A 12,418-nucleotide genomic window follows, 5' to 3' on the forward strand; every position below is an offset into this window, starting at 1 on the left:
TGCATGCTCCCAGCCGAGGACCTGGTCTGAAACCCAGGAATATGTCCTGACTGGGAGTCAACCTGGCAACCTTTCTCAGGCTGGCCTCCAATCCAGTGGCTGGCCCCCAATCCACTGAGCTACACTAGCCAGGGTGCTATTTTTGTTTTTGACTAGAGGCCCTAGTTAAAAAGTTGAGGGCTGAACATTAACATTTTAAGCTAAGGAAAGAGATTTTGTGAGGGAGTTGGTTTTGAATTAGGTTGCAGATGTGTGTTTTATTTGGCTAACACAAACTTTTTTATTTTTATGATATTTCAAACATACAGAATAAAGACTCAGTATAATTAACATCCATATATCCATCATACTATATTAAATCTTAACACATTCTGCCCTGGTTGGTGTGGCTCAGTGGATTGAGTGCTGGCCTGTGAACCTAAAGGTTGCTGGTTTGATTCCTAGTCAGGGTCTGTGCCTGGATTGTGGGCCAGGTCCCCAGTGGGGGTGGGAGAGCCAACAGATCCATGTGTCTCACACATTGATGTTTTTCTCCCTCCCTTCCCTCTAAAAATAAATAAATCAAATCTAAATCTGAACATTTTCCCATACTTCCCATTTTTTGAAGAAAAAGTGGAAAGAGAAAATACAATTGAAGCATCTTTTGGATTATATTTTACTTTCCAGAAGTAATGATTATCCTGAATATTGCTGAACATTCCTAATGCCTGTTTTTATGTAATTATGTCATAGGAATATATTTACAGATTATAATACTGTTTCACATATTTTCAAACTTCATGGAAACAGTTTTCTGCCTATTCTGTAACTTGTTTTTTTTTTTTTTTTTTACGAAACTTGCTTTTTAGGGTCATATGAAGTTGATCTTTTACCATTTTTACCCACAAAAATGGCAGTTTTCATATTGCTCAACTTTATTATTGTCATCACATCTATCTGCTATATATAGTTACATTATTGTAACTATACATACAGCCAGTTTAAATTTATTCTCATGTTGATAGGTATTTAGATTGTTTCCATTTTTTTCCTTAAAAACAATGCCACTGTTAAAATACTAGATAGAAAAGTATCAGATTGTATTGCAGGTAGTAAGGATGAGTGTTCTGTGAATCTTTTCATGGCAGAAAGCTTTTCTGAAAGAAAGGGATTATTGAGCCAAATGCTGGCCAGGAAAGAACAGGTCCTGGGGGTGCAGCGTAAGCCATCGTCAGCAGGGCTGGATGGAGAAGGCAGCATGTCCTCTGCCCTTGAGTTCATAGGATCTTTTATATGCAGGGGGTGGGCAAAAGTAAGTTTCCAGTTAATACAATACAATAATTATACAATAATACAGTGATTAATATACAGTAATACAAGAACAACTTGTGTACTTCAAACTGGAAACCTATTTTTGCCCACCCCTGTATATAAATTATGTTGTGAGGAAGAAAGGTTTAAGTTTTGAAATAATTTGTATTGGCTACAGATAAGTGGGTGGGAAAAATGAAGGGAGGCTGTTTTTAAGGAAGGTGCACAGTCCTTAAGGAAGAATATTTACTATTGATTGGTGCTGGGCAGGTCCTGGAAGTTCATGCATAAGCAGGGTGCTGTGGCATCCTATAGAAGTTTATTCAAAGCTCCAAGGTACAGTCAGGAATGTGAGCAAGTCTATTGTTAGTTGGCCCACAGCTGTTAACTGGTTAACTACTCTTGTCTCTCACTCTCCCCACCTGCTGTAATTTACTTTAGGAGGTCTCAGAATTTTTTCTCTTGTCACTACATTGAACATTCCTGATTGGGAATCCTTGCGTGCATATTTAAGGCCTTTGTCAAGTTTTTCAAACTGCATCTTGGAAGCCATTAAGGGATTGGGAAATCAGTTTAGGAATTAAAATAGGGTGGGACAATGTCAGGTTGTATTGCAGGCAGTAAGGATAAGTGTTTTTGCAGTGTGTCTGTATGTGTACTAAATTTGAAATGAAGTTCTCTAGGGTAAATTACTTAGAAATAGAATTACTGGCTTGGAGGTTATGGAAATATTGCCAAGTTGCTTCCCCAAATTGTACCACTTAGCATTTTTTAGCATTAGAATCAGCATTTGCTGTTACCAAACCATGCATGATCCTTGAAATTGTCAGATCTTTTACATATTTACAAATCAGATGAGTGTGAAATGATATCACATTGTCTTAATTTTAGTTTTTTGATTAATTATGAGATAGAGCATGTTTTCAAATGTTGAGTGACTATTCAGGTTTTCATGAATGGGCCGTTCCCTCTCCTACCTTTTCAATTGGGTTGTCATAATTTGATTTTAGGAGTTAATTTTATATTCTGGTTATGTCTTATAAGTGAATTGCAAAAATCTTCTATTCTCTGTGTCTTATCTGTTAATTTTTATATGGTTTGTTTTGAATAAAAGTGATTATCAAATCTATCGTTAGTTTTATTAATGGTTTGTGTTTGTGTATTATTTAAGAAATCTATTTCATACTCTGAGATCATTGAGTCTCATATTTCTTTCTAAAATTTTCAGACTTTTTTTTACATTTAGGTCTTGATTCTTCTGGCTGGAAAAAAATTTTTTTTGGTATATGATGTGAGGCAGGGATCTAATTTAATTTTTTCATATGCATAGGCATTTAACATAGAGCTGTTTAACAAAGTGTATTGTAAACTTGAATTGTAAGTCTTTTTTTATAAAGATTTTATTCATTTTTAGAAAGAAGGGAAAGGAGGTAGAAAGAGAGGGAGAGAAACATTGATGTGTGAGAGAAAGGGCAGTTGGTTGATTCTTGCATGCCCCTAACTGGAGGCCTGGTCCTCAGCCTAGGCATGTGCCCTGACTGGAAATCGAATCTGCCACCTTTCTAGTCATAGGCTGGCACTCAGTCCACTGAGCCACACCAGCCAGGACATAAATTGTTTTTAATTTTTAATTTTTAATTTTGAGAGTATATTAAAGCTGGGGCAGTGAAACAAGGAAGGGCCTAGGACAGAAGAAGCAACATGAGATAGCCTGGGCAGGGCTTCTTGCTTCTTTACAAAGGTTATGGGAAAGAAGTCATCCAGGCTAGGGCTACTGTCCTTTCATCGGAAGTCAGAGAAAAGGGGGCTCTGGGGACAAGTTTAGGGGGTTGGGTTGCCCTGGACAAGCTGCTGCTGCCCATTGCTCCTCTGGTTGCAAGTCTTGTGAGGTCCCTTGGAGTTTAGGAGACTGATGTTTGTAAGGGGAGAAGAGCAAGAAAGGGAAGGGCACCGGCATGCTCCGGGCAGGGAAGGTGTGCTCGAGTTGTAAATCTTTTAAGCAGTTTCAGTTCAGCACAGTAATAGCCTTTTTATTTTTCACCAGGCTGATTCATGTGTTCAAGTTTGTGACTTCTGGACCAGAGTAATGTGATTGGTCGATTACTTGATCCAGAACAGGAACCTAGAGATGCAGATATAGAGCATACAGGTAGTGGGCAACAGTGTGTTCACATGTGAAACCGTTTTTTCTTGTGTTTTTGTTTATTTGGTTTTTTTTAATATGTCTACATTCAGCTGAATCCACACATACAAAAAAAAAAAAACCACTCTTTTCCAATGGTTTTTAAAAATAAAATTTTCACTTATAAAATTGAAACACTAAAGCATTAAAGTACAGAAAGCTTGTTTAACTGACTCCACAATAGCATTAACAGATGAAGTATCCCTTCTGTAACTATTTCAAATCAAACTGGGTTAATTAACACTGATCGTAAATAGAAGAATACTGAACTCAGAACTTGACTTGGACAAAGTTAGTTGTAATGGTAACTAACAAATCCCTGAAGATGTAGAGTCCCCAAAACAACTAACTATGGGTTACAGAACAGGTGATGTACAGAGTCACCAGCTGTATATCACAACATGGCAACATGGATGGGTAGGTCAAGGGGACCTAGAGGGGCCGCAGACATGTTAACTGTGATGCATAAAATTGAATTTTACAGTGAGGAGGGGTAAGTGCAGAAGCTACAAATCTTCACTCTCAGGGCTTTATCTGTAGTTCATGCTGTGGTCTGTTTCTGCTGTAACCTCCCTGTGATGACTGGTAGGAGCTGGAAGAGCCATTGTAATTCTGGCTGGACACTGGGGAATTATAGTTTAATGTGACCATTATTCCTTGTTTGCCTTGATAGGAGGAGCCAATGCAGAACCTTCTGTGTAGCCCCCCTACAGTGAACCTGGGTCGTAGGTGAGATACCTGAACTATAGCTGTTCCTGCTGTTTTGGTCTCCGCTACCACTGTAGTTGAATTTGCTGTCCTAGCTGTAGTCGGAGCGGCAGCTGCCCTTTGGAGGAGCTGTAGGAGTTGGAGCAGGAGGAATAGTTGTCTTGGCTATGACTACGGCTTTTTTGTTTTCCGCGCAGGGGGCCACAGTTGCTGTATTGGCTCTGGTTGTAGGACTGCTGCTGGTCTGGGTGGAATTAGTAGCCTGAACCCTAGGGGGGCTTTTGCTGGCCCTTATGTGGCTGATTCCTATTCCTGGCATCTTTCTGGAGAGGTTGTAGTTGTTGCCTTGGTAGTAGGAGCTATAAACAGGAGGCGCTACCACTGCTTTCCTGCTTCCACCACCACCAGCATTCCCAGGATGCCCTCCATTGCTACAGAACTGACTGTAGCCAGTTGTTGCCAAGTTGCCTCCATACCCATAGATGGCATACTCAGTGCCAGCATTCATGTAGCCTCCATGGTTGGCACCACCAAATCCTCTTTCTTGGCCACGGATGTTTTCCTACTCTTCCCTACCCTTAAAGGTTTGGGGGTATGGGCACTTCGTTGTGCATGGGGCCTCCCATACCAAAACCAGGATTATGCAGTCCAGCAGCACATTTTGGTCCACCTCCGACAGGCACAGGTGCTCTCTTCTTAATTGGCTTTAGGGCATGGCTTTAGGGAATAGCTTCTTTAGTGGAGCAAGGGCAGTGTATACTTTTGCCACCTTTCTGCATCTTGAAACTTCTGTGCATCTACATTGACCTCTGTGACAAAGTACTTGTGGCTGCTACCAATCTCTGGGATGAGCTCTTACTTGAGGCCGTACCTTTTCTCATTAGGCTCCATGACAGGGTTCTTGCCATGCTTGGTGAGGATTGGCCCCTGCTTGGCAGTGGGATCTGAGTTGGAGGCAGCACTGGGGATTGAAGCAACTTCTACCATGAGTGGCAGGGCCACTACGGCTGGCATGGCCCCTCTCTCCTCAGCTAAGTCCTTACCCTTACTGGAGTCTCTGTAGGCAAGACCATGTCCTGTAACAGCTTAACAGCCACATGCAGCTTGGCAGTCTTTTTGGAGGTCCAGAGGCCTTGAATGTCTACTGTCTACAGTCTCCTGCTTCTGTCTACTTCTACAGACATGGTGAAGATTGGGGTGTGGACTGGCCCCTCCTGGGAAACAAGTTTATACTGCAGCTTAGGCTTCAGCTTGTTCAGTCTCATCAGGGCGTTCATAGCCTGGGGGTGCTCTGCCTTTTCTTCTGACTCTTCATTTTGCTGGGAGACTTTTCCTCTTCATCCTCCTCCACTGGGTGTTTCATTGGCATAATGGCATAGGTGGTACTGGATAGGGGGATGGATTTAAACTGCTGGGGTTTCTTTCTTTTTTTTTTTAAGGTTTTATTTATTTTTAGAGAGAGGGGGAGGGAGAGAGAAAGAGAGGGAGAGGACCATCGATGTGTGAGAGAAACAGCAATTGGTTGCCTCTTCCATGTGCCCTAGTGAAGGACTGGACCCACAGCACAGGCATGTGCCCTGACTGGGAATCGAACTGGCAACCTTTCGTTTTGCAGGATGATGCTCAGCCAGCACTGGACAGGGCTTCACTGGGTTTTCATTCTTTTGTTTCTTGGGTATCTTAAAAGGCAGAGGATCCATACTTGGATCTTTATGCAGCTGGCCAAATGCAATGAGTTGCAGTGCTGCACACTCTGTGATAATCTTCCAATTGCTGTCTGTCTAGATGCCTAATAGCATCAGCGGTTTCTTTTTCACAGGCTCATAAATACTAGAACCATCTGGAATCATGATGCTTGATACTAGGCATTCCAGCACCCATGTATGTGTTGGCTGTGCTGATGGGCTTGTCATAGAGAAGCTCAAGGGGCCATCTTCTTATAGGACTTCAGGTGGACATGTGGGTGCACAGGTCACTCAGGGCCTGGATGGCGATAGCACATGATTGCAGCCCATTGGATCTAACCTGGAACCAGTTGGTGTGTTGGAGGGACACCAAGTCAGCAAGGCATTTCTACCTGTCCAGGATGTCCAGGAGGTCCTTGACTAATAGCGTTTCTCCAGCTAATAATTTTTCTATTTCTTTGACAATGGGGGGTATCAGGTGGATGGTCAGGGACAACGGAGGCTCTTTTGTGTTTTTTTATCACTATTGCAGCATCATCAGCAGGTTGGAAGTATTTTGTTGTCTTCTGTAATGACAGTAAGCTAGATTGTCAGGTTGTCAGCCATCTTGTCCAGGAGGGCAGTCGTGGACTCATTTTTGGATAGCAGCACCAGCTCTAGGTCCAGCTACTCCAACATGCATCATGCCCTGCAGGTCATGTGCTCTGTCTAATATTCCCTGGTCCCTTCTTTGGTGGTGTCCTCTGAGGGCACATCCAAGTTCTAAGACTCAGCATGCTCACTGCTGCCTTTCTCCTGCTCATTGATTCAGTTGGACACAGCTTTGAGAACTCACTCGGTATGGAACACCATGTTCTGGACTGCCTCCAGTTCCTCTTGGGTTGGATAAATGGAAGGATGCTTTGACATCATGTGGTGAGCATCACTCACAAAATTCGCAATGGATGCACTTATACTTCTTCTTCTGTAGCTTATCTTCTCAAATCGTGACAGATTTCCTTGGTTATCAGTACTTCACCTGTCTTGTCAGCATCCTATTTTTTATTCTTGTATTATCTATTTTTCCATATGAACAGATGTAAACCTACCTTTGCCTACCCTTGTATTTTATAGATTTTACTCAAATGTCATTTCTTTCAACCACATTTTATTTTTTGTGTTTCTCTTATTTTTTAAAAATATATTTTATTAATTATGCTATTACAGTTGTCCAATTTTTCCCTCCTCTGGCCCCTCCACCTGGTACCTCCATTCCCTCTGGCAGTACTTACCCACTTCCCTCCCATTTCCATGGGTCATACATTTAGTTCTTTGGGAGAAATGGTGTGCCTAACACCTCCCTATCTGTTCTGTACCTATCAATTTGTACTTAATTAATCTCTGCATCTTTTCCCCAATTCTCCCCCTTCCCCCGCAACTGATAACCTCCAGATGACCTCCATATCTGCGATTCTGTTCTTGTTCTTTTTGTTTGCTTAGTTTTTTAGATTCAGTTGTTGATAGTTGTGAATTTATTATTTTAAAGTTCATAGTTTTAATCTTTTTCTTTAAGATTATTTTTTAAATATATTTTATTGATTATGCTATTACAGTCGTCCCATTTCCCCCCTTCATTCCCCTCCACACCCTTACCCACCCACATTCCCCTCCTTTAGTTCATGTCCATGTGTCTTAAGTTCTTTAGCTTCTACATTTCCCATACTGTTCTTGCCCTTCCCCCTGTCTATTTTCTACCTACCATCTATGCTACTTATTCTCCGTACCTTTTTCCCCCCTCTCCTCCTCCCTCTCCCCTCTTGCTAACCCTGCATGTGATCTCCATTTCCATGGTTCTGTTCCTGTTCCAGTTGTTTGCTTAATTTGTTTTTGCTTTTTGTTTTTTTTAGGTTCGGTTGTTGATAGTTGTGAGTTCGTTGTCATTTTACTGTTAATAATCTTGATCTTTTTCTTAGATAAGTCCCTGTAACATTTCATCTACTAAGGGCTTGGTGATGATGAACTCCTTGAACTTGACCTTATCTGAGAAGGGCTTTATCTGCCCTTCCATTCTAAATGAAAGCTTTGCTGGATAGAGCGATCTTGGATGTAGGTCCTTGCCTTTCATGCCTTGGAACACTTCTTTCCAGCCCCTTCTTGCCTGTAAGGTCTCTTTTGAGAAAGCAGCTGACAGTCTGATGGGAACTCCTTTGTAGGTAACTCTCTCCTTTCCTCTTGCTGTTTTTAAGATTCTCTCCTTATCTTTAATCTTGGGTAATGTAATTATGATGTGCCTCGGTGTGTGCTTCCTTGGGTCCAACTTCTTTGGGACTCTCTGAGCTTCCTAGACTTCCTTGAAGTCTAGTTCCTTTGCCAGATTGGGGAAGTTCTTCATTATTTTATCAAATAAGTTTTTGGTTTTTTGCTCTTTCTCTTCTCCTTCTGGCACCCCTGTGATTCAGATGTTGGAATATTGAAAGTTGTCCTGGAGGTTCCTAAGCCTCTCCTCATCTTTTTGAATTTGTGTTTCTTCATTCTTTTCTGTTTGATTGTTTTCTTCCTTCCGGTCCACTCCCTTGATTTGAATTCCAGATTTCTTCCCATTACTATTGTGCATTTTCCTTCATTTCACTTAGTGTAGCCTTCATTTTTTTCATCTAATTTGCAACGAAATTCAGCCAGTTCTGTGAACATCCTGATCACCAGTGCTTTGAACTGTGCATCTGATAGGTTGGCTATCTCTTGGTCGCTTAGTTGTATTTGCTGTGGAGCTTTGATCTGTCCATTCATTTGGACCATTTTTTTGTCTCGTTGTGCCTGTTATGTATGAGGGGCAAAGCCTTAGGTGTTCACCAGGGCGGGGCAACCCGGTTGCTGGGTTGTGATGCCGTATGTCGATGCAGGGTCCGAGAGGGAACAATGGCGCTTGCTCTGTTGGATTTCAGTTCTTCCACTGCTTCCCCCAAGCAGACTGGGCCTTTCTGGTGCTGATTCCTGTGTGGGTGGGTTTGTGTACGTTCTAGGACCCCGTGGGTCTCTCCAATGAACTCTCCTGTGAGGCTGGGAGTCCCTCTGGCTGCCTCATCCCCCACAGGTGTTTTCAATCAATGTTTTGAGGCTTTATTTCTCTGTACTGGGATCCTGAGTTGCACAGTCTGTCTTGCTCCCCAGTTTTGCCTGGTTTATCTGCTCGCGAATGTGGGACCGCCCAGTCAGTCACTTTTGCTCGCAGTGCCTCGCTTTGCAGTCGCTGCCTGGCTGGGTCTGCTCATTGCCTGGGGTCTGCCCATTTCCCGGGGTCTGCCAGCTGCTGCCTGCACACCCAGGGTGACTTGCATGCCCGGTGCCACCGCTTTTTGTACTGCGACCCCTCTCTGCCCAGCTGCCGAACTTCGCCCCGCCTACCAATCTGGATGAATGTGTCTCTTTTAAATCCTTGGTTGTTCGCTTCCATACAGTTCAATTTTCTGTCAGTTCTGGTTGTTATTTTGTTTCTAAATTGTTGTCCTTATTTTGGTTGTGCGAGGAGACACAGTGTGTCTATTTAGGCCAGTGTGTCTATTTAGGCCTCTGTCTTGGCCAGAAGTCCTCTAATCTTTTTCTTAAACAAGTCTCTTTAACTTTTCATATAATAATGGTTTGGTGATGATGAACTCCTTTAGCTTTATCTTGTCTGGTAAGTACTTTATTTGCCCTTTGATTCTGAATAAAAGCTTTGCTGAATAGAGTAATCTAGGTTGTAGGTCCTTGCTTTTTATCACTTTGAATACTTCTTATCAGTCTCTTCTTACCTACAAAGTTTCTTTTGAGAAATCAGCTGACAGTATTATGGGAATTCCTTTGTAGGTAACTCTGCTTTTTTCTTGCTGCCTTTAAGATTCTCTCTTTATTTTTAACCTTTGGTATTTAACTATGATATGTCTTGGTGTGGTCCTCTTTGCATCCAGAGTCCCTTGTTTGGGACTTTGCTTCCTGGACTTGGATATCTATTTCATTCACCAAATTAAGGAAGTTTTCTTTCATTATATTTTCAGATAAGTTATCAATGTCTTGCTCTTTCTCCTCTTCTGGCACCCCTATGGTTTGAATGTTGATATGTTTTGAAGTTGTCCCAGAGGCTCCTTGCCTTATCCTTGTTTTTTTATTCTTTTTTTCTTCCTGCTGTTCTGATTGTATATTCTAAATCACAGTGGACAAACACAAGGCCTGCGGGCCAAATCTGGCCTTCCACCTAGTTTTATCTGGCCTGGCACCTTGTTTCTACCCAGGGGCAGTACAGAGCTTCTTGCCCCGAGTTAAGGAGTAGTTACATTTATATTGTCCTAAAATTATGTTTAGCTCTTTGAAGGCAACCATGAAGCTGATGTGGCCCCTGGTGAAAATGAGTTTGACACCCCTGTTCCTAATCATTGATTTGATTCTCAGCTTCATCCAGGCTTCTCCCTGTAAATTTTCCTTTATCTTAGTGTGATCTTCATTTCTGTGTGGGTCTATTTTATGCTGTTGAAGTGCCCAATGAATTCCTTGAGCATTGTAATAACCAGTGTTTTGAACTCTGCATCCGATAGGTTGCTTATCTCCATTTTGTTTAGTTCTTTTTTCTGTTCTTTCATTTGGGCCATGTTTCTTTGTCTCTGCATTTTGGAAGCCTCCTTGTGTTTGTTTCTGTGTTTAGGTAGAGCTGCTTTGATTCCCTATCTTAGCAATGTGCTTTACTATTTAAAAGCACACCCATAGGTTGGATGGGATGGACCCTTAGGTAATCACTGGGATGGGGCAACCTGTGTGAACTAGGTTGATGGAGTCTCAGATATGGAGTCTTTGCTCTGTGGCTTTGTGTGTGGCAGGGCTCAGAAAAGGGACAGTGGCTGCTGCATGACCTCTGGAGTTTTTTCTGGGAGGAAGCTGTCCTTTGGCATTTGCCCTGATGCCAGACACTTTCTCCCTGTATGCCACTGGTGCCCTTCCAGCTGCTGCCTGGGTGCTGGAGCCCAGAGGGTGTGCTTCTGATTAAGTCCTAAGTCCATGGCAGGCCCTTTCAGAGGAGACATCTGAGAATCCCGCAGTTTCTTCCTTCCTCAACCCCAACCCCCACTGGTTCTTAGAGCCAGAAGTTATGGGGACTTACATACCTGGTGCTGGAACCCTGGGCTGGGTGGTCTGGTGCGGGGCTGGGATCCCTTGCTCCTGAGGTTTCCCTCCCGATTTTTATCTACTACATGTGGATGTGGGACCTCTCATTCCACCTCTCCATTTCTCTGTTCCTCCTACTCATTTGAATGGATGTGATTTCTTTAATAATCCTTGGTTGTCAGACTTCCATAGAGCTCAATTTTCTGATGATTCTGGGTGATAGTCGTTTTGTAGTTTAGTTGTAATTTTTGCTGTGATTATGCAAAGAGGCGAGCCAGGAGGCCAGCTGTGTTTACCTGCGCCTCCATCTTGTGATTTTTCTGAGTCAGGCCTGTGGGGGGCATGCTGTATTCAGCCTTGGTGGCTTTTCCCTTTTCTCCATCAGAAACTGGTGGGGAGGCTGTCACCCGTGTCTCAGAGTGTAGGTCACCATGAAGCTACAGGGTTGTGTGTGGCTGGAGTAGGAGTTGGTGCATGCAGCTGCATGGAGACCCTACAGGTGTGAGCTTGTTGCTTCTCAACCACTTTTAAAGTAGATTTTGTGTTGTAGGCATTTTGAGGGTATAGTTTGATGAGTAAATAAGATTGCTGGGTTCTTTTCCCTCTTTTTCTTCACTGCTGGTTAGTACCTACAGACTTTAGAAACTAGATAAGCAGATATTAGATTGACATTTGATAGTTAAAACTTCAGAATATTTACGTGTATTTAGTCATCCAGTTACTATTGTCATATATATGTGTTCTGAAGTTTGAGACTTAATTTTAATTTTAGGAGAATTCAGTATGTAAATATGAGTCTTAATTTTCTTAACTATTTCTTAGAAACCACTGTAAATCAGTTACTTTAAGAATGGAAACTTTCCTGACCAGTGTGGCTTAGATGGTTGGGTGTCCTCCCGCAGTGAAAGGTCACTGGTTTGGTTCCTGGCTAGGGAACACGCCTGGGTTGCAGGTTGGGTCCATGGTTGGGGCATGTACGTGAGATGCAACTGACAGATGTTTCTCTCTCACATTGATACTTCTCTCCCTTCCCCTCTCTAAAATAGTAAATAAAAAAAGAATGAAAACTTTATTTTTCTTTCCTTTTGAAAGGGTTTTTATTGCATTTTTGGTCTGAGAAGAGTTATTGTAAGGCCCACAGATAGTTATTTGTGAGGTATTCTATGTTTTTCTTTTTTCTTTCTAGTTTTCTTAAAGAAAGATGTACTGTATTTTGCCATGTATAACGCATTCCTATGTATAGTGTGCACCCATGTTTTTGGCCCAAACTTTCAGGAAAAAAATCTTTCAATTTAATTTTTTACTTCAGTTATTTACGTATTTATATTTAGATAAAAAACCTAGGCCAGGGTATTATTTTGCATATGATACCGTTATTGCTTTCTAGACACTTTTAACACATAAGCATAAATAAAAGAAAAACATGTATATAGATATGAAATTA

General features: G+C 42.0%; 1 protein-coding gene and 1 pseudogene across 3 annotated transcripts in view; one reads left to right on the top strand and one right to left on the bottom strand.

The window, feature by feature from the left end:
- ADIPOR2 (adiponectin receptor 2) overlaps window positions 1–12,418 on the top strand; it is a 97,988-nt gene that overhangs the window by 11,997 nt on the left and 73,573 nt on the right. The window contains exon 1 of one of the 3 annotated variants that reach the window (XM_053662713.1): window positions 3,355–3,439. The exons of the other annotated variants lie outside the window; for them this stretch is intronic. The gene's annotated coding sequence lies outside the window, so the exon portion shown is untranslated. Of the gene's footprint in view, window positions 1–3,354; window positions 3,440–12,418 lie in introns of those variants that run through there. 3 annotated transcript variants of the gene reach the window in all.
- LOC119045175 (interleukin enhancer-binding factor 3-like) lies at window positions 4,003–5,549 on the bottom strand (annotated as a pseudogene).

This window comes from Artibeus jamaicensis, unplaced genomic scaffold (genome assembly GCF_021234435.1).
Source record: "Artibeus jamaicensis isolate MK-2021 breed Jamaican fruit bat unplaced genomic scaffold, CSHL_Jam_final contig_1028, whole genome shotgun sequence".
Classification (NCBI taxonomy): Eukaryota; Metazoa; Chordata; class Mammalia; order Chiroptera; family Phyllostomidae; genus Artibeus; species Artibeus jamaicensis.